Raw genomic sequence first — 22299 nt, forward strand, 5'->3', positions numbered from 1 at the left:
TGATGTAAGGCCTATACAGAATCTCTATCATTATCATCACGAGGAAGATAGTGGAGAACATTAAGAATAGAGTGAAGACAAGATAGAGGAAAACTGCAAAGCATACATTTGATTAGGATGTTTGTGTGGCTATGTAGACTTAGGGTAATCTTGAGGATGAGATACTAGATACATAAAGATTCACGCATGCACTTGCATGTTAAAAAGTTAATTTCTTATTGCATTGACAAGATGGAATCCAAGGAAGGCATCACCATGTAAACATTAGAGCAGTTTGAATTGTTAATGTGGAAGGGTTGACTTATTTTCAAGGTCATAAATTTACCATTTTTAAATAAGTCACCAAGTCCATATTCTTCTCTATTATAATGATGTTAGGGTACCATTTCTGCATTTTATAATGATGTAAGGGCACCATCTATCCATTTTTCTCTCTCTTAAGCAACTTATTAAAGTAGGAGAATGTATTATATTCCATTGAAGTTAGTTTATAAGGCTTTTAACAATGATACTGGTAGAGGAAGTGGAAGATATAACAAATAAACACCTAAGGATAATAGTAGCAACAAGAGATGTAGACAACCTTCGGTGGAGAAAACCAAAAACCTTTGATGTAAGGCCTATATAGAATCTCTACCATTATCACCACGGGGAAGATAGTAGAGAACATTAAGAATAAAGTGAAGACAAGATAGAGGAAAACTGCAAAGCATACATTTGATTAGGATGTTTGTGTGGTTATGTAGCCTTAGGGTAATCTTGAGGACGAGATACTAAATACAGAAAGATTCACGCATGCACTTGCATGTTAAAAAGTTAAATTCTTATTGCATTGACAAGATGGAATCCTAGGAAGGCATCACCATGTAAACATTAGAGCAGTTGGATAACACATATGATGCCCTTATAACAACAATATGGGGTCTAAAGGAGGATTTTGCAAAGAGTGATGAGGTTATGGATGAAGACAAGGAAGTTGGTGAGAAGATGGAAGTTAGCACACCAACAAACCTCTTTAAACTTGATGTCAATATCCATGATGACCTCTCAAAAGTTGGCATACCAAAGAACCCATTGAACTCAATGTTAATGTCCATGATTTACCTTCCGATCCCATAACTCTTTACACTTTATTATGACAAACTTTTCTTTACATTTTTGTTTACAATCTTTTTGAGCTCTTAATTATTCTAGACTTTGAAAAGTTTTCATAATACTATTGTTACAAGTAGCAAGGCTACATATAAATTTTATGACAAACAACATACACTTTTTGTATCGGTACACTAAATAACAAGCTTATTAAATGATAACATTGCTAAAATTGTATTTTATATTCACATACTTTAGGTACAGGTTCGATGTATCTAATGGTTAAGAACATGTTCTTCCTTGTAAGAGGTTACAAGTTCAAATTTAGAAGAGGATAAGAGTATATATATCTTCATAAACTTCAACAATAAAATCAGTGTGTAGAGTTGGGTCCTTTGTCTCATAAACAAGAGAGTCTTATACACTAATTTAATGTCTAGCTTGGTTATGACCTTAAAATTATATTATTATTATAATAAATTTTAGTAAACTTGGTTGAAAAACAAATTTTAATAAATTTATTAAAAAATATATTATAAAATTTGAAAAATAAAATTATGAATAATTTTATTAAAATATTAAAAAAATAATTAAATATCTAACTAATTATATTATTTAAAATTAAATAATTTTTATTTGTTAAATTCGATTATATAATTATTTGAATTTAGATATTGTATATTTATTTATATAAATTTTAATTTTTAATATTCAAAAGAGTTCCATCACAATTAACGTACATAAATATCCATGGACAAGTTGAAAGTGATATTGATGGCACAAGTAACAACATGAAGGGCAAGTTAGGGGGAGAAGACACGCATAGGCATGTCTGTATTTAGAAGCATGGTTATGTCAAATCAAACTCTCAACTTTATATAATAAGAAGCTAATTATTAAAGGGGTTCATGATTGATGTAAAGCATATATGAAGAGGAAATCCATAATCTCCCAATCATATGTCAACTATATATATTTTTAATTAATGTGAGGTCCCATATGGAATGTTGGGATTGCTAATGTGTTGGTGGAAGATGATGTATTAAGTATTACTAATGCGTTGCTGGAATATGATGTATTAAGTGAATAATATATTTGGAGCATGTTGAACTAGCTTAGTATGTGGAATAAGTATTAATGGTAGTTTTATTGATTGTAGTGTTAAGAGTGTAATAAGGAAAGAACAACTTCCAATATAAGAAGAAGGGATACATAAAATAGATAAGTGAAAAATATGTTAGAAAACTACAATGATATAGTGAAAGAATAGAGTTTTTAACCTAAAGAGGATTGAAGAAAATACTTATGAAGTGGGTTTTAATTTATAATTATTAAGGTAATAAAGGTTAATGAAACAATAACGTTGTTTTAAGTGAATAATGGTAGAGACATTATTGAGAAAGAATAACTAATATCAAAAAGAGGGAGATAATTATTTTGAGGGAGATAATTATTTCGAGGAAGAACATGAGCATAAGGAAGCAGAGTTTAAAAATAGTAAAAAATAGTAAAGAATAGTGAATTATTTCTTAGAGTTTAAAAATAGTAAAGAATAGTGGATTATTTCTTAGAGTTTAAAAATAGTAAAGAATAGTGGATTATTTCTTAGTGTTCATTTTTTAGTTATTTATTTTCTTGAAGGATTTTTTAACTTTTGATTGAGCTTTTCAAAAGTCTCCTCTAACTTTTCAATTGCATCTTTTATCTATGTATTGTTTCTTTCTATGCATTTTTGTTCCATCAATATGAGGACTCATCATTGTGATATTTGTTGTATATTATTTTTTCAAATATCTTCTATGTTTTGTCATCTTTGTTGCATTCCTTGTTTTTTTCATCCGCATGCTCGATCCTCAACTCTAGCATGCTTTCCTTTTAGCCAAAATCATGTTATGCACGAAAGCATTTTTACACATATCATGTTGCATTCATACCTCTTATTTAACTCGATTTAACCTCTCCTTGGTGTGCACTTCTTATATTCATGTTTAAGGCTTTTTTAGATTTTCTAAAGAAAGGAAAAGCAACATAAGACTAAGAATGAACCAAGCGATAAATCGATTTAATCCTCTTCAAAATAAAGCTAGGATGATAATATGATGCACAAATACTCGTGTAAAGACCAAGTCCAATAATTCATAAGCATGATGAAGGACATAATGATATGCACATGATAAATGGAATTGTAAATGATGTGGGTGCAAGCGTGACATAATGATGATGCAAAAGGTAGTTTGAACATAAAGTTGGGAAGCACATGGCATGAAGAAGAATGTGCAAAGAAAGATGACAAAGTCAATAAGCAAGTGCACAATGAGTACAATAAACACATGTGACAACACATCAAAGTGTTCAAGGTAGCTACAAGGTTGCATAAGGAAGGTGAACAATCGAGTGTGGATCTGAAGCACTTAGGAGAAGTTGGAGTGACATGGAGGTAGGGAAATAGTTTGTGGTAAGATGGAGAATTAGTTAATAAGACAATAAGACAGATAGTATACATTAAAGTCAGTGAGCTAGTGAAGGCATAAAGTTAACTAATTAAATTGTGTAGCATGTAGATTGACATAGGAAGGTTGTTAGTGAATTAATATCAAACCAATTGGAGCATTAAAAGTGTAGCTTACAAATACATATGTATATGCTCATATATGCATCATCAAATATGTGTATATAAACATCCAACCATATATACACATATATTGCCATATTTTTGTTTTCTAAGTAAGGTTAATCTATTAATATGATACAAAAAAGGAAATTACAGGGAGGCTTGGCCATAGAGGAACCAAGCCTCAATCAACAAACATTCATAATAATCGTCTTTCACTGCCCCAACAGAGGGGAAACCAGTCCAAAAATAGGTCCAAAAAATAACCCACACAGGGGTAACGAGTTTAAACAGAGCATCACTGAACAAGGTAATAGAGTTTAAACAGAGCATTCCTGAAGACACAAAAGACTAAACATAAACTGCACCAAGAACAAGACAAGACTTCCACTTGCCCAACACGACACATGGCATTCATTCTTCCGGAGTTGGCTCCTCCACAATTGGACACGCCTAGTCATTCGAGTTGTCTGACTCGCCACGTCCTAGCGCTTGACGACCTTCCTCCATGCTGCATGCCTCAACACGCGGGCCTGACGTGTCACCGTGGCGGCTACCAAAAGCTTGCGTGTAAATGTGTATCACTGTCTCAACATGCTGACTGCCAGCAACATCTTTGCCATGCAATCTAGTTCGACCTTCATCAGCTTTCGGTTCACCATTGTTGTCCCGGTTCCTGCTACTTGGGCCAGCTCTGTTCACCTCCTCCGTAGGATCACCCAGAGGAACATGCATCTCGGTCTCTTCTGTGATGGTAATTGAGACGGTGGCAACGATAACAGGGCGGTTCAAAGAACTATGAAAGCGAAACTGCGTAGTGTGAGGTGTAGGGTGCGGAGGCAGGGAAAAGGTTGCAGTGCGAATTACTGTGTCTCCATGACTTGAGCTATGGAGCTAGGTTCTGCCTTTGCCACTTCGCGTGTCAGGGTACCTGCCCGCGAAACTGTGCATGTTGGGATTATCTGCAGAGGAGGTCGGGGATGCAGAATCAGGGCAAGGCAGAGCAGAGGAACGAGAGTTGCTGCCTCGCATGCCACCTCTTCGACTGCGCATACGATGGCTTACCATGGTGGATATGGGAATAGGGAGAATGTCAGCAGGTGCAGTGGAGGAATTGGCAGAGGAGCTATGCGAGGAATTTACAGAGGGATTGAGGTTATGAGCAATATTGCAGAGGCTGGTGTGGGAATGGTGGAAGCTATTACCCAAATCAATATAGCTCAACAGCCAACATTTGAGCCCTGTGCTGGTGCGCACATTCGGCTCTCCCGCCTGCGGAGAACATACGCAATGAATCAGGGGCAGAGTAATAGAGAAATTCTTTGTCTCCATTGTTATGTGGGCAATGGCTCTACCTCGGCAAGTGCAGGCATTAAATGGCTCTTGCGAGGTGCCATGAATGCCATTCAGGGTGGCATGGGGAAAGTTGCAGGGGGCCATGTGGCCTCCTCGTCCACCGCTGCTCCATCTAATCATATTAATTCCTGGGATTACCACCCCCATCCGGGTGACATATATTGCCATATTACTTTACATCATAATTCTTATTATTTCCTAAAGTTAAGAGGTCACATCATAAACAAATACATATGTTAACATTAATAAGGAAGAAGAGTGACAAAGATGTGTGACATGCTTAATGCATTAACTTTTTCATGGAAAATGATAGACAAAATAACAACACATTGATCACATAATTGTGGAATGTATATGAATAGATGTATATAACAATGCATATACACATATTTACTATGAATAATAAACCAACTGCTAATGAGATGATGACGAGTTAAGTAGAGCAATATATATGTATTTTTATTGCTGACAACTAGTAGACTCTTGTTCTAGTATTTAGTTTTGTGTACTAAATATTTAAATTGTAACACAATTTTGTTTGATAATATTAAATGACAAAATATTTTGAGTACATAATTAGTGTAAATATATCTTTATGTTAGATCTACTACGTGTTAAGAGGGATTAAATGCATTGAGGTGCAATTCTTTCATAAAGTTTTGCAATCTAATAAATGTTTCCATCTAAGGGGAATTGATCCCTCTCAACCCTTGGTAAATATGAACTTAAAATATTTTATATATATATATATATATATATATATATATTGCAATGCAACAAAGATGTAATTTTTTTAGTTTTTGGCGCATATATATATATATATATATATATATATATATATGGCAAACATATGTGACAACATCTCCACTATGCTAAGTTAGAGTGCTTCTCAATTTGCTAAGCATAGAGTTACAAATCATTTATGATATTATCACATACTTTTTTTGAAGGAAAAAATTGTGATATCCCCCTCTTCCTCAAATTATTTGAATGGAGGGCGACTTAACAACTGGTAATAGATAGTAGTCTCGAGAGACTTGACTAAATTTAAACTTGTGACCTATAACCTCCTTTTCAACGACATGTTTTGGGTAGATATGATTAAATCATTAGAGAAAATTTGAGGTCTAAAATGGGCCTCCTAAGGAATATTATAAAATAATAATGAAAATAGTAAAATAAGATTAAATTACATCATCAAATTTTAGAGGGAAAAAAAAAAACTATTTTTTCAACTCGTACTTTCAACTTATTTCCGTATGGTTTTACGCAAATTTTGAGTGGGAGCACTCGTAGGATGAAGAATTTAATTCCTCATCCAAGGAGTACCCATGTTGCATATTTTCGTTGGACCTTGCTACATGAAAAATGAGATATATATGAAAAATCGTGATAGCAATCACAATTTTTCATGTATCTCTAATTTTTTGTGTAGCAGGTTCCATCGGAAGTATGCAACATGGGTTCTCCTTGGATGAGAAATTAAATTTTGCAGCCAAGGAGTGCTTACACTCAAAATTTGAGTAAAATTGTAGGATGTACATTGAAAATACAAGCAGAAAAAATAGTTTTTATTTTTATTTTTTATTTTTTACTCAAAAAACTGGTGAATCATCCCCCATAGTTGACATCATCATCTTAAATCTTACTGGTTCTTATAAAGTTGATTTGGGTTATACAGTTTTGTTTTGAGACCCATTTTAGACCTCAAAATTTCTCTAATGTAATCCTTAAAATTATATATCATAAATATGTACATAATAATCATGATAATAATTTTTCAAGATCACGATAAGCTAAATACTAAATTAATGTATCTTATGTGTAAGACAAAAGACGCTTTCCACATTGTGATTTCATTATTAAAATTACCAAAAATATACATACCCTAGCCGACTCAAATTACAACGAATTTTAAGATATTGATATTTACCTAAAAATAATAATAGTAATAATAATAAATCTTACTTGACACACTCCTTCCTAAATTCTAATTTGTTACCCATCACTACATACTTACCTTTAATCCCTTTGAACTACATGAATGTCTACCCTATCAAGGCTAGGAGCCTTCCTATCAATATGCTTGCCAACTTGAAAGTCTCATGGAGCAGCCACTACACTGGAGGATGCAATTCCTCGTGGTCCACAACTCATAACATAGATAATCCCTAGAACCCATCCCCCCACACTAAAAACCAAAACATCAAAATTAAACAAATGCCAACACCACGCACGCTAGAAAAGGCGATCTGCAAATTCCCATTAAACGCACAAATTTATCCCAAATCATTGGCGGGCCCGGAGCCTCGGTGGGGCAAACGAAAAAAACAATACCCCATTAAATAAGTCGACAAATATGATATTGGGACCAAAACAATCGCTGTTCGACACGAGTCCACGCCCGAAAATAGAGAAGTACGGGCCTCGCCCGGCTGCCCCACCGCGGAAAGCACACCCACGCTCGCACTCGCCCTCAAACTTGCTTTCCCTTCCTCTCTCTCTGACGATTACAGCACCAGATTCTCCCATAGCGTGGCAGAAATGAGAAAATTTATGGAGGATTACAGCCAATTTTGATGGAGAATCCATGGATGTTGATAAAATATATACATTGTATATATATTTAGATATAGAGAAAGGATAGGGATCTTCATTCTTGTTCACACAGCTCTGATCCGTTTGATTCCATTGATTTCCAACGGATTAGAGTATTGGGTATTAATTTTTCTTACTTGAAATCAATGCCCACCACGCCAAGCATTTACCCACTTCAGTCAGCCTGAAAAACCTATCTGTCTTAACTGCCCCTGCCCCCCCCCCCCACACATGATTTTTTTTTTTTAATTGCTGCAGCTGCCCGCCCACTGTTGAATCAGCCATGTATGTATGCGTTCTTATGTTCTTGGTTTGTTTATTGCCTTCTTTCTCCGGTCATGTGTGGAAGTTTGGGCATTATCTATGTCTTAGGTAAGCATATATAAATATGTGTGTGGGGATGTGTTTATTTTGGGGGGAAGTGCTGTACTTGCAGCAGTAGTACTGGGCTGCTTGTGTCATCATAGCCATAGTGATAGGTATAGACACCCTTCCTCAAGTGCTGCTGCAACTTTCTCTTTTGGGTTTCTTTCTGAGCCTCTGCTGTTTCCCTGGAATTCGTTTAGTAGCAATAGAGTATTCTGCCATGGTTTGATTTGTGTACTGCTGTGATCTTCGCCGATCTCCTTTGCAATCTGTACTGTTTGTAGGCTTGCAGGGGCATTATAGCAGCCCAGGGGAGGAGGACTCATGTTAAACACTGTACATTTCAGCAGGGGAAAACCAGATTTTGGTACTAATTTCACATCTGGGTTGGTGTTACGAGAACAGGGTGTGGCTCTTGTGGTTGGAAAATTGGAGCTTGGGGTTGTTTTCTCATGTGGGTTTGGGGAAAAATGCTGATTTTTGGTTGTGTGCTTGAGAAAATTAGCTTATGATGGTGGTTTCTCAGATGGGTCTGTGAGAGTGGCGGGGTTCTTGAAGTGGGTCGGGTGGAATCGGAGTTTAGAGTGAGGGGTTTTAGGAAATGGGCCGATCTGAAGGTGGGCTTGCTGTGGTTACAATGCAACAGCCTCCCCATGCTAATACCGGTGGCGTGCCCGGAAATATGAGCATGAAGGACGGTAAAAGTAATGATAAGGTCAAAGTGATGAACGATGAGGAGGCTAATGATGATTTTCCTATCGGTATGCGTGTTCTGGTTGTGGATGATGATCCGATTTGCCTGCTGCTGCTGGAGAGTTTGCTTCGTCGCTGCAAATATAACGGTATGTTCCGCTCTTTTGGGCTTGAATTTTAGTTTTCTCAGGTCATTTTTGTCGAAGAAGAATAGTGCAAACATGGTAGTATTTTGCACCATATAAAGTAATAATATGGAGTCGGCGTTTATATAGTTTTTTGCAAGTGCTTGCATAGGTTTGCTCTTGAGATCTGGGGTAGTGAGGTCAGTTGGTGGTGTGGGTGTTAGCGAATTCTTCCTTTGTTGTAGCTCTTTCTCTAGCTTGCTGATTCTGGCTCAGTTATATGTTTGTCTGTCCGTTTCTTTCAGATGCCTGTCTGGTGGAAACTAAATATTGGATGGATCAAGGTGTTTGCCTGAATGTTTCTAATATAGAGTAGAGGGTCATGGATCAAGTCTGTATATCTGAAATTGCAGGGGTTTAACAGCAAAATACGCAAGAAGACAATAGAGCTGATATGCTCTATTAAAGTGAAAGTCCCAACTAAAATGGTTTTTAACAAGGGAAACCAATAACTGTGCAATGGAGGAAAATATAGTTTTTAACAAGAGTAGAAATTCGTTTTCAAAAGTTAGAGCTTATCAAGATCAAGGGGTTCTAAATATAGGTGTGCATTGACCTCTTGTTGTTGAATCAGAAATGTTTTGGTTAGTAAATCAGCTTGTCACAGTTTTTTTGCCTCTGCAATCTATGTTGTTGTAAGTGCTAGACGAGTCAGAACTCCCATGCTAGTTGTTTTCCAACTCAATTAGTATGAATTTCTATTTTTCTCAATTTTATAGTTGCTATAAGACACAAGAGTTGAGATGTTTCTGACCAGTGTTCTTTTGGATTTGACCCAACTGGCAGAGAAAGCCTTAAATGCTTTCCTAATTTCTTTTCTGGTGCTTATTTTTCAAATATTTTATCATTTTGACTTGTTAATCAATTGATGCTATCCTTGCTTTTGTATTTGTAGTTACATCATGTGGGCAAGCAATCACAGCCCTGAACCTGTTAAGGGAGAATAAAGACAAGTTTGACCTTGTGATAAGCGATGTCTATATGCCTGACATGGATGGATTCAAGCTGTTGGAACTTGTGGGGTTGGAAATGGACCTTCCTGTTATCAGTAAGTTTAGCAGTTCATTTGGTAGACTAGAAGTTTGATTGCTCCTGGTTCTGTGTTACTTCATTTGTCCGTTAATTCCCTTTTATGGCAGCTAAAATCTGACATGTACTGATGGAATGATCCAATTTCTATTAGGTAGATCAAGGACTAGAAGTAGTGAAGAAAGGTAGAGGATTCACACTAATTTGCAATGTAGAAAACTGCTACCTAAGTACAACGGTCTAAACTTATCTTTTGACTTTTGGAACCTTAAGCCCAGGATAAGGCGACAGATTTCATATAAAGTAGGAATTTACAAGATAAGTTATGTGCTACATGTTCCATGGCGTTTTAAAACTGAATTGGGGTTGGTACTGAAGTTGGGGGCATCTAGAGAGGATAGCTTGCAATTTTCAATTATTACAAGGGGAAATCTTTTCCGGCTTTAGTTGTCACTTACTTTTTACTGGAAGCCTGCATAAGTGATCCTCTTTCCAGTCGAATGAGTAGATATTACAGAAAAATTGAGTGTATATTCTTTTAGCCGTAAAGACTTCCCAGTATGGAGGAGTTAAACAAAGAACCACCACCCATAAATTGCAATATAATTTTCTTAACTGACTGTGGCTATGATTACTATGAACATGGCACTGTAACTGTACGTTGATTTTTGGATTCTCGTAGTCTGCTGTTCTACTAAACTGCCGTCTTTTGTATGATACAGTGATGTCAGCAAATGGCGAAACAAGTGCTGTGATGAAGGGGATAACTCATGGGGCTTGTGATTACCTGCTGAAGCCTGTCAGACTTGAAGAGCTAAAGAATATCTGGCAGCATGTTGTGAGAAAAAGGAGGACAGAGAGCAAGGACCGTGACAATTTGGACCATGGAGATGCAAATGACAAGTTTAATCATGGACCAGAGGATGGGGAACATGGGTCTAGTGCTAATGATGGAACAGATCGTACTTGGAAGCTTAACAGGAAGAGGAAAGAACAAAATGACGACGAGGATGATGATGATGATGAACATGATATGGAAGACCCTTCAACATCAAAAAAGCCAAGAGTTGTTTGGTCAGTGGAGTTGCATCAACAATTTGTCAATGCTGTTAATTCATTGGGAATAGACAGTAAGAAACCTTCCTATTCAGAATATTAACTATGTAAATTTATATTTTCAATGTATGACCATTGACATAATGAGTTACTTGTTACGCTGAATGTATTTCTTTGCTACTCATTTCCTCTGGAAGCAATTTCTATTCATTTAAATTGGAACGTAGTTCTATGTAATCAATTATTACATCTACAATTTAATCCATTTTCTTTAAATGACAATTTTGCATGATTATGTCTGAATAATAGGATTTTTTTCACTGGTATTTTGATGTTGATACGTGTTCTTTGTGGTACAGAAGCTGTTCCAAAGCGAATATTGGAGCTTATGAATGTTCAAGGATTGACACGAGAAAATGTTGCAAGCCATCTGCAGGTGTAGTTGAGTTTCTTCCATATTTTTTACATAACTAAAACGGAGTCACCTTTCGTGCCTAGATTTTGGATTCCAATCTCTAGATATGTTGCATTCTTTCTTTTTTTATGCATCCGTTGTTTCTAGAGGTCTCTTTGTTCTCTAATTTAAATATGTGCATAGCTTGATTAAACAGAGTGATCATACATGTGACTCATATTTGTCTGAATTGATTAACATTAAAGCCTGTTTTTTGACGGTGTGTAATTTCTTTTTTGAATAATCTGTAGAAGTATAGACTGTACTTGAAAAGGCTTAGTGGCGTGGCTAGTCAACAAGGTAGCATGGGCAATGCATTTGGAGGAGGCAGAGAATCTTCGTTTGCTTCCCTTTGCCAAGTGGATGGAATTGGCGATTTGCAAGTTCTTGCTCAATCTGGTCAACTCTCTGCTCGTGCTCTTGAATCATTGCAAGCAGGAGTTCTGGGTAGATTAAATGGTTCAGTAGGCTTGGGTTTGCCAGGTCTGAACCCCTCTGGAATGCTCCAATTTGCCTCTCTTCCAGGTCTTGGCAGTAATAACAGCATTGGAAGAGCTCAAGGAATTGCAACTGTAAACAATCCAGGGACTGCATTTCCTTGTTTGTCAACTGGAATTGAACTAGATCAATTACAGCAAAAACAACAAATTACTAGACTTGGCGATATAAGTTCTCCTGTGGATGATCCTGCAGGATTTCGCACAATGCAGCGGCAGTTGACAGTTACAAATAGTCTTCCTGTTGGTTTGGGTGGAGGTAGCAGTGGCAACATCCCAGTGAATTCAACAAATAATGCTTTGGTGTTGCAATTGATGCAACAGTAGCAGCAGAAGCATGGAAGGGGTTTGACCACCTTAACCACTGAAAGAACTGTTGGTCAAAGATTGGGGGCAAGTGATATTAACATGGTAATCTCTTCTCAACTACCTAATACTAACGTAAATAATGGGAGCTGGGGTAATGGTGCAGCCGTGTCAGGGTTAGTAACAAATGCACGTTCAGTGGGTGGCCCTCTAAGTAGTACAGGTTCTGGTGTGCAGAATTTAAGGGAAAGCCTGTTAAATGCCTCGAATGTTGATTGTATGCCAATGGATGTTTCTGTTCCTCCTGTCAATTCCCTTGTAGGGTCTAACCCTCATCTTAACCCAACAAAAGATACCTCTTTGTCCTCTATTAATGCAGTGAATAACAGCACTGGGAACATAAGTGAAGTTGTGCCATCTGACAATAGAAGACCTAAGCTTCCAATTCTTGGTAATATGAATGCTGGTCTTAGACAGGGTATGAATCAGATTATAAAGAAAGACTGGCAAAGTCATAATCAAGATTTGGGAACCATTTCAAATCCTCTGTTAAGTACGCAGTTGAGCCGGGCATCTCTTCTTAATCAGAAGGTTGTGGGAACATATATTGCTCAACCGCAGGGGCAGAACACTGGTTTTTGTGGTCAAAAGATGAATTTGGATTTCAAACTCCCAGTGAACATGGTTGTTCCAGGGATTGGTGGACAACGTGAAAGTGAGCAATCCACTGCAGACAGTCAAATGAAGTTGGGGGAAGGTTATCCGATAGATCATGTAAAGATGGAGAATGGCTTTCTCTCAGAAAATGGCAATTCTGGAGATGAACTTATGAGCATTTTCTTTAAACACGTAAGTGTTCTTTTTCAAACCCTCCTGAGATACAGTATAACATTATAAGTTAAGTCTTACCATTGTGCCCCTTTTTATGGTTATAGATGAGCATGTACTAATATCATTTGAAATGAAATAGGTTACAACTTAAATGGCTTGCAGTCATACTAGTCTGCCTGTTCCGTTTTTTTGCCAATGATTGAGCCTGTGCTTGCTTTTTTTTGGCAATTTTGACTTGCATCTTTTTCCTTAATCTACTTTTTTATGCGGATTATTTCCTAGATCTCTTTTTTTGTAAAAAGGTTTGTAGTGATGCAATCTAAGTCTGTTATGTATGTTTAACGTGGCAATTTTTCAAATTTCCGGTGGGATTGTAGAAAGTCACTGAAGTCAATTACTGTTAAGCACAGACAGCTGTGCCTCTTTGTTCATTGCCTTCCATCACCGTATCATGTTTTCTCGCCTCTTTGTTCTTTGCCTTCCATCACCGTATCATGTTTTCTCTCTTTCGTTTTCTCATGTCATATTGTTGTAGGTGACAAGGTGGGTTTGGCCTAGTGGTTAGGGGATTGATACTTACAATTCTTGGACTTCAATACAAGGAAGTCATCTTATTTGTACATCTCAATGCCCTGTAACTACAGATGACTATATGTTGCAATAAATAATAATAATAATAATAGTAATCTAATTTTAAAGTCATGGCTAAGATGGACACCGAATTGGTGTATGAGACCCCTTTGTTTATGGGACAAAAGACCTGCCTCCATGCAGTGATTTGACTGATAAAGTCTATAAAGGTGTACATATTTCGGATTCCTCCCTTTTGTGACCTCTTACTAGGAAACACATAACCCCACTTTTGTGACCTCCTACGAGGAAACACATAACCCCCCTTTGTGACCTCTCACGAGGAAACACATAACCCCCTTTGTGACCTCTTCCGAGGAAACACATGTTCTTAACCATTAGGCCCACTATATAAACAACTTGATCTGCACTACTAACAAAATCCTAGCTTCTGATTGAAGCAGAAATCTAATCTAATTTACTTTGAATGTAAATACTTGCATAAGGAAATCCTAGACACAACATAAGTTAGAAATATAACTCTTGGAGCTTGTGCTGATGCTGAGCACAATGGCGGCAAAGGTCATATTTTGGTAAGTTGTTAAATTTTGCCTAAATTTTAATTGCTAATGTTTCTTTTGCTCAAATTCCAACCATGCTTTCCTTTTCCATGCACAAAGCTTTGCATTTTTGAGGTATGAATTTCTATAGAATGTCTTGTTTTGTTGCCAATGTTTTGGGTGAAACCATCTAGATCAATACCCCGCGGTGACATTTTTTGCAGTTCTATGTTTATTGAGGCTGCTGCCATCAAGGATGGCAGTTGTGTCCAACTTTCTTTTCTCGGGGGCAATGTCTTGATTCTTGAATAGTCAACTCCTGTGACATTAAATTTGTTTTCGTCCATGCTGTTTTATAGTTATTGAGGCTGCTCTTTATCTTTGATGGCACGCATGCCTAATGCTCCTTTTTGGGTGCAAATGTCTATAATTGTCAACTCCTTTTATCAATGGAATTTATGGTTATTGAGGTTGTTATTCATATCTGATGGCAGTGATGTCTGAAATTCAATTTTGGGCAAAAGTATCCAGAATTGTCAACTCTGACTTATTTCCAACCATGGAATTTTATGGTTACGGATGGAGACTTATTAATCTTTGATGTCAGCTTTGTCCGTTTTTCTTTTGTGATTGACTAAGCGCATTTGTCATGATGTCTGCAGCAGCATGAAGGGATTGGTTTCACAGATTGTAATGCGGGATGTGATGGCTATCCTCTGGAAACTTGTATGTGAAATTGGTTTGTACTGGGTGGAAAAGAGGTCTGTGCTATCTGAAGCAGCTCAGATCTGGTGTAAATTAAGGTGTTTCAGTTGGTCTCCAATCACTTTCAATCAACGCTATAGATCCATTCAAAGAGGACTTTTTAACCTTGAACCCCTTCTTTACCCCTCGTGGAATTTGTACAACTTACAGTTGCTTGCATGTGGTTATTTTCCTGATGAGCATGGAGCCGGCATTTCCATATTTTCGTACATGGCTCAGCTTTGCCAACACTAGCAGACAAGAAGCAAGAGGAATGATTAGTTGCAGGAGATCAGTTGCAGAGTTTGTAGATGATTAGGAATGCTCATAATTGGTCAGGACTAGAGAACATCTGGAGTCTCTACAACACTCAGTAATAATCAAAATGACTAGAGATCATCTGGAATCTAACCAAGTTGACTACTATTTCAATAAATTAAAAGCTGTGAGAAAGACTCTTTCATTGCTATCCAAATATGTCCACTATTAACCTCTATATTTTTTAGATAGTCAATCCATGCTCTTTCAATATAAAACATTTTTTTTGGTTGTAAAAATTGTAGCCTATTCCAGAATGGAATGGGAAGAGTTCCTCGAGTTATCTTTCCTCATCATGCTTGAATGAGCATTGTCTGTAAAAATTTTGATTTTGAGTTGGTAAGAATGTGCTGCAACTCTGAGTTGGGATGTCTGTTAACTGCAAAAATTGCATCATGAATTTGCTGGAATTCAGATGCAGAAGTTATATTTTTTTTGCATCTTCTCATTCCTGAGAAAATCTGATCCACAATATTTGAGGGCTAGCAGTGTTTCATTGCTAGGGGTACAAATTTCTCAGGTCCTGAATTGGTTCAAATAGCTGAGACTTATTTTGCATCATGGACCTCTTAAATAGAAAAACAAGGGAGGGCTGTTTCAGCGTAAATTGATAAAAGTGACTAAATTATGCCAATTTCTAACCGTGCTTAAAGTGACATTTATTGATATTTTAAGAATTCGTACAGAAGGTATCATAATTGAATCTTCCAAAAGATAATTGAGTTAAACATCTTGTATGAAGTGATCCGAGACAAAACCGTTAATCATATGCTTTAATAAGAATTGGAGTTTTCGTTCAGATCTTTAATCAATTTTGGTGGGCCTTCGCCTGCCGCTCAAAACAAAAATTCTGCGGGTTATCATCTCTGTTTGGTTTTTTAACATGAACTTGAAGATATAAAATTAATGTTGTTGATTGTTTATTTAATATTCTGCTGCTGAAAGTTCTATTATTGTTTGTGGACAGAAAATGATGATAGTGTCACAAAATACAACCTATGTGACATTTCGAACATGCCAGACGAGAATAGCATACGGCATACAACACTACTAGAACCTTAAAAAGAGAACCAAGTACAAGTAAAATAGCCAAGACAAAATAATGAAAGCCCAAACAGGCAAAAATTGCTTAAAGAGCCTAGGAGGGTGGCTACGAGAGTCTGAGGTAACCCTTGCAAATTCTATATTTGATTTAAAGTGTGGCCTAACTGGGGTGTGCTGATATCTGCGTCGCTAGTTATAACGTCCTCAGCCCCCAGCCGGGAGACGCTACTCATACCCACAACCAGAATTTTCAAAATTTCCGCGGAAGCAGATAAACCCTGACACTATTTATCAAACCCCTCGCTCACTGTTGGTTTCTCTGGGTCCACACCAGCCCAAGACTGGCCAAATTTGACTACCAAACAGGTATATTCATGCCCAATGGCCCTCTTTAATCACTAATTATACCAATTTCCTGTTGATCAATAATTTTGACAACACCACATCCTGTACCTGTATTCGGGAATTTCACCGTAATGAAATGCATAACTAAATGCATAATTAATGAAACATTCAGCCACAAACCATAAATGTTCATACAGTAAATAAAATTCATGCACAGCGGCGTTAATTTACACGTAACCCCAAAAGAGGGTTAGTAAGAAATGGCACATCAATAAAACAAATACACAGGAACACAGAACCACAGATCTGATGAAGAAGTTCGACCGACTGGTGGCCTCCCAAGTTTCACCCAGTCATAGATCACACTGCTCATAAACTCTCAACCGCAGAGGTCCATACTGCTCATAAACTCTCAACTGCAGGTCACCTCTGCGCTGAGGCCTCAACTCCCTGGGCAACAGTGAAACCGGAACACATATACACAACCAATACCAGCGAAGGCACCAACCCCAACAATCCCACCATCAACCTACAGGCTCAAGTGGTGCACTCTACATCCAACTGTCCCCTCGACTGTGCCACCACCTTCATGGTGATGGTCTCAGCTCTGTGGCTTCAGTGAGGAGCAACACCCAGTGAGTTATAGAGCACATATACACAACCAATACCAGCGAAGGCACCAACCCCAACAATCCCACCATCAACCTACAGGCTCATGCCCACCATCAACCTACAGGCTAAAGTGGTGCACTCTACATCAACGGTCCCTCGACTGTGCTACCACCTCCATGGTGATGGTCTCAGCTCTGTCGCTTCAGTGAGGACCAACACCCAGTGAGTTATAGAACCCAAGCACAGGGCCCACTGACTGTTCACCAGTGAGTTATAGAACCCAAGCACAGGGCTCACCGATTGGTCACCAAAATTGAGTTTCACCACAACTCCATGGCTGTCCAAGCCATAAATCACTGATTGGTCACCGCAGTGAGTTATAAAACCCAAGAACCCAAGCAAGCCATAAATCAGTGATTACCATTGGTCACCCCAGTGAGTTATAGAACCCAAGCACAGGGCTCACCGACTGGTCACCAAAATCGAATTTTACCACAACTCCAGGGCTCACTGACTGGTCACCAAAATCGAGTTTCACCACAACTCCATGGCTGCCCAAGCCATAAATCACTTATTGGTCACCAAAACCGAGTTTCAGTAGAACTCCATGGCTGCCCGAGCCATAAGTCATAGCCACCAGGGCCTCAGTGAGTGATAGAACCCAAGCCCCAGACTAGTTGACTAACCAATCACTGAATCAATGTTTTAAAACTCTGACTTCGACTCCGACTCGGTCGAGGGTCAACTCTGACTCCGACTCCGACTTGGCCGAGGGTCAACTCTGACTCCGACTCCGACTCGGCCGAGGGCGACTCCGACTCCGACTCGGCGGAGGGTCGGCCGGCTCGATTTCAATGACTCGGTCGTTGTAAAAAATACATTAAATATTTATTTTTTATAAAAACATATAATTTTAAAAATTTTCATTCATGTTTCCAGAGGCAGCATTATAATATAGATAGAAGACAACATATGATCAAAGTAAGCTCATGAATATATCCATTATATCAAAATGGCACCCAGTGCACTGTTCAATACATACACAATGATGATATAGAGATCAAAACCAAAACACATAACCAAGGAGGCTATAAAATGGCCTCTACAACAAAAGTCTGTGACCAGTACTACTGGCTACTGCTAGAGTTGCCAACATCATCTGGCTCAGTGTTACTTGGGAGCGGGAGCGAAAGTGGGGAGCGAGAGAGAAAACGGGAGTGGGAGCAACATTTTCAGAAGCCCCTGGTTTGGGAGCGAATCCCGGAGGAGTTCGACAACCAATGTCACTAACATCAAGGTACATAGAGGGATTGATGCTCTTGATTAAATACGAGTTCCATACCCTAATACATGACAAAATTCAATGGAAACATTGCAATCCTGAATTCCTGAAAAACTGATAACTCTGCTGGATTTTGAATGAAATCTAAAATTCTACTTTCTCCACATGAAATCCAATGAGGCTGGAAGCACTTTCAAACATCTAGAGTCATTTTATGGTAATGTTAAAAATTTAAGTAAAAGGATGAAAATGAAGATCAAGCAGAATGTCACTTTTACTTTAAGAATTTAACATTACCATTAAATTTGAATAGCATATCAATACTAGGAGAGGGGAATGGACCCCAAATAGCATTTAACTAAATTATAAAACACCTTGGAGTCCCCACAAACCAGCTAACAGTTAATTTTTCTTTTTTTTAAAATATGAAAAAATCGCATTTTTTTTGGGGTTACAGGCTGCATTCATTGCCTCAGCCGAGTTATTACGGAACCGGCTGGGTTGACTGAGTCATGACTGACTCGGCCGAGTCATGCAATAACTTGGTTGAGTCAGTCATGACTCGGCCGAGTGTTCCGTTTTTTCTGCCGGGTCACAAAAATTTTCAACGACTCGGATCAACTTGGCTGTTTCAGATTTGATTCGGTCGAATTTTAAAACACTACACTGAATCATTCCCCTGAATGAATGAATCCCCTTTATAGGAAAAATATTCACTTTTATATATATATGCATAACTTTATTTTTCCATGTGCTACCCTCTAAAGCCATGTGGTCCTTAGTGCCCAAACACACATCAGATTCGTTCCCTTTTTCTTGAAATTGAGGCGGGCCCAATACTCTTTTCTGTGAAGTTGGTTTGCATCTAGTGTATTTTACTAATATATGTACAATATTTACATCATAATTACAGTTTGAGGCTCTCCGGCCTCACAATCATTGAAGACATAACCATGGGCACGTTGGCCCTAGACATATAAACATATACGTGCCGCTAGACATATAAACATATATACATGAATCACGTATGTCCCGCAAATAAACTTTGACTTACCAACCTATTAGTCACATGCATCCAACTCATTGTCCTAAATATCATTTGTACTCATATTTACATTATTAGAGTTTGGTAGGGGTATTACACTCGTGATTTTCTAAACTAAACTAGGCATAAACTAAACTAGGCAAAAAGTGTACTATCCCTAGTAAACATTTGCCCAAAAGTGTATTATCCCTAGTAAACATTTGCCCTTGGGTTATTAGGAGCATAAGATAATATTGTACTAGTATCACAACATTATTTTCATTATAACAAAGATGACATTGAATACATAACAATGTAAACAAGTAGATGATCGTTAACAATACCAACAATACATATCAAGTTACAATTCCCACACTTCTTAGGGTTGTTACACCAACAAAAATGTACAACACTCAACAATTAAGAAACTATAACATTCTTTTTACAAGGATTACAATATAGATTATCCTAACAGATACACAACTAACTTACTAGTTCTTTTTGTCACTGCTCAACGTGCCTTCACAACTTCACAACTTTCTTGCCCTGTTATCATCAAAGAGCCCTAATAGACCCTATTATTGGCACATTGTTTTCTCTATTCATTTTCTCCAATTGGGCTTCGCCGCCTCAAGTGTGCTTTAGTGATGGTGCCACTACCACTACAAAACCCTTGGATGTGGCTCACAACCACCTAACAAGACCTCATTGACAAAACAATTTAGATGACCTTGCTGCTATAGGAAAATAATCTCAGAGGCCATTGCTTCCTTAGCTAGGGCACTAGGAATGCTTTGTTGCTCTAATTAATTTCGTTGTCACTGGGAAACCTCTTTCAAGAGGGACATTGCCATAGGTCAAGGTCTTAGGGGTTTTGTTGCCCAAAATCTATCTTTAAATAACCTCATTGTTATAGGGAAATGTTCTTTGGTTAAGCACATGCCTTGGAATTGGGGTTTCAGGACTATCTGGAAACTTACAACCCTTGTTATTGTCCTGACAGGCTTATGCTGCCACAAAACATGTTCTCTGTTGCCCAAATAAGATCTTTGCTGCCTTGGAATTGCCTTAGATAGACCTCGGTGTCAAACAATTGCTCCTCAAGCCAATCGATCCACAAGTCTTTCCTTGATTGCCAAAATTAGATGAAAGATGCATCAGAAAATTATGCCAAATATAATAGAGAGAAGGGATTAGCTAGGTTGGAATTTTCACCATTGAAACCAATCAGAGTGAAAAGATGCCTTAAAACCCTTAAGAGACTCAACTCAAATTAGAAAGATTAACAATTCGAAACCAATCAGAATGAAAAGATGCCTTAAAACCCTTTAGAGCCTCAACTCAAATTAGAAAGATCAACAATTCATGATGAGAAAAATGATTCTCCCCTTTTTTATAGATTTCCCTTTGGGTCTTCCCTCTTAATTTTAAATTGAGGCGCTAATAAGTTTCCCTCCATTTTGCCCCAAATTTGACTTCTTCCACAAGTTTTCTTCCAATTATCCCAATTTATCCAATGTTAACCCAATAACATTGAATGATGGGTTTTCCCTTTTACAATTGACTATAGCCTACGAGTTTGGATAGACTACTTTCTCTCCCCTCGAACAATTTAATTAGAAGAAGACATTACAAATTGAAAACCTCAATGGGAAGAGAACTAAATCTTTGGAATGGTTTATAGTTGTGGCAACAATCCAAACATTCTTAAGTTTCACATTCACCAATATGTGATATCTTTTAATGATGGTAAAGACCATGAATTCAAATCATTTTGCCTTCTCGCAGTATGCAACCTTCCTAATTTCCACCTTCTAGTAGAATGCAACCCTCCTAATTTCCACCTTCTAGTAGAATGCAACCCTCTATCCACATTTGGTCATCTGAGTCCCTCGCCATAAGCCTTCCTGCTTCATCTTCAGTGGGCCTAGATAAAACCATATGTTGAAACTGCAAAACTTGGATTTAGCAATCCTCGAAGTCTCTTCCAATTAAGTTCAAGCACAAATTGTTCTGAATTCCAACTTGTGTCTGTTTTAATGAATTTTGGAGGAGGATCTTTGTTCACAAATTTAAAAACTTTCCACTATGATTTTGACAACATTGTCAAAATATCTTGAGCCGAAGGTTTGTTTATCAAGCAATCAAACAAGACAACGATTCTAAAGTGGGAGATACTTGGAATGGAGTCCCTCTATTTCTAAAGTGGGAGATGCTTAGAATGGAGTCGCTCTATTTATAAAAAAAGTTAGGAGGGTCTAGATGTGTTTGACTTCTCTAAAGATTAAGTTTGCTCTTTTCTCACTTCTCTGCAAAGTCCCCATCTTTATTTCTACTCCCAAGGCATTTGTCAGTGCTCATGTTCATTAAGGCTTTCTTTGTTCTCTGCAAAGTACCATCTTGTTTCTACCCCAAGGCATTTCTCAGTGCTCTTAATGCTCTGGTTCATTAAGGCCTTCCATGTTCTATGTTTGAAGGGACATTGTAGGGATTTCTTTGAATGACCTGCACATTACACTTTGAGATCTTATCTTTGCACCTAATCCTCGGGGTATAAATGTGCCAATGTGCTAAAAACCGAGTTTAAAATTGTTGCTTAGTGCAGGGTAGGTTACCATGAATTATTATACTAATCCAGAGTTCACTAAGATGGGAGGTGGTTTTTTAGAAGTTGTCAATGATGTCAAGTTTTAAAAGAGGTTTGCATCTCCATACTATATTGGTTG

The 22299-nt window shown here is 37.7% G+C and overlaps 1 pseudogene across 1 annotated transcript; it reads left to right on the top strand.

The window, feature by feature from the left end:
* Window positions 1-7598: 7598 nt before the first annotated feature.
* LOC149240795 (two-component response regulator ORR23-like) lies at window positions 7599-15417 on the top strand (annotated as a pseudogene). Its single transcript, XR_016246547.1, has 6 exons — window positions 7599-8865; window positions 9797-9949; window positions 10653-11060; window positions 11346-11422; window positions 11692-13092; window positions 14867-15417. The product of XR_016246547.1 is annotated as a two-component response regulator ORR23-like (transcript).
* The last annotated feature ends 6882 nt before the right edge of the window (window positions 15418-22299 follow it).

Source organism: Pinus tabuliformis, chromosome 8 (assembly GCF_031772625.1).
Source record: "Pinus tabuliformis cultivar Carrire ecotype Pingquan chromosome 8, CPIR1, whole genome shotgun sequence".
Classification (NCBI taxonomy): Eukaryota; Viridiplantae; Streptophyta; class Pinopsida; order Pinales; family Pinaceae; genus Pinus; species Pinus tabuliformis.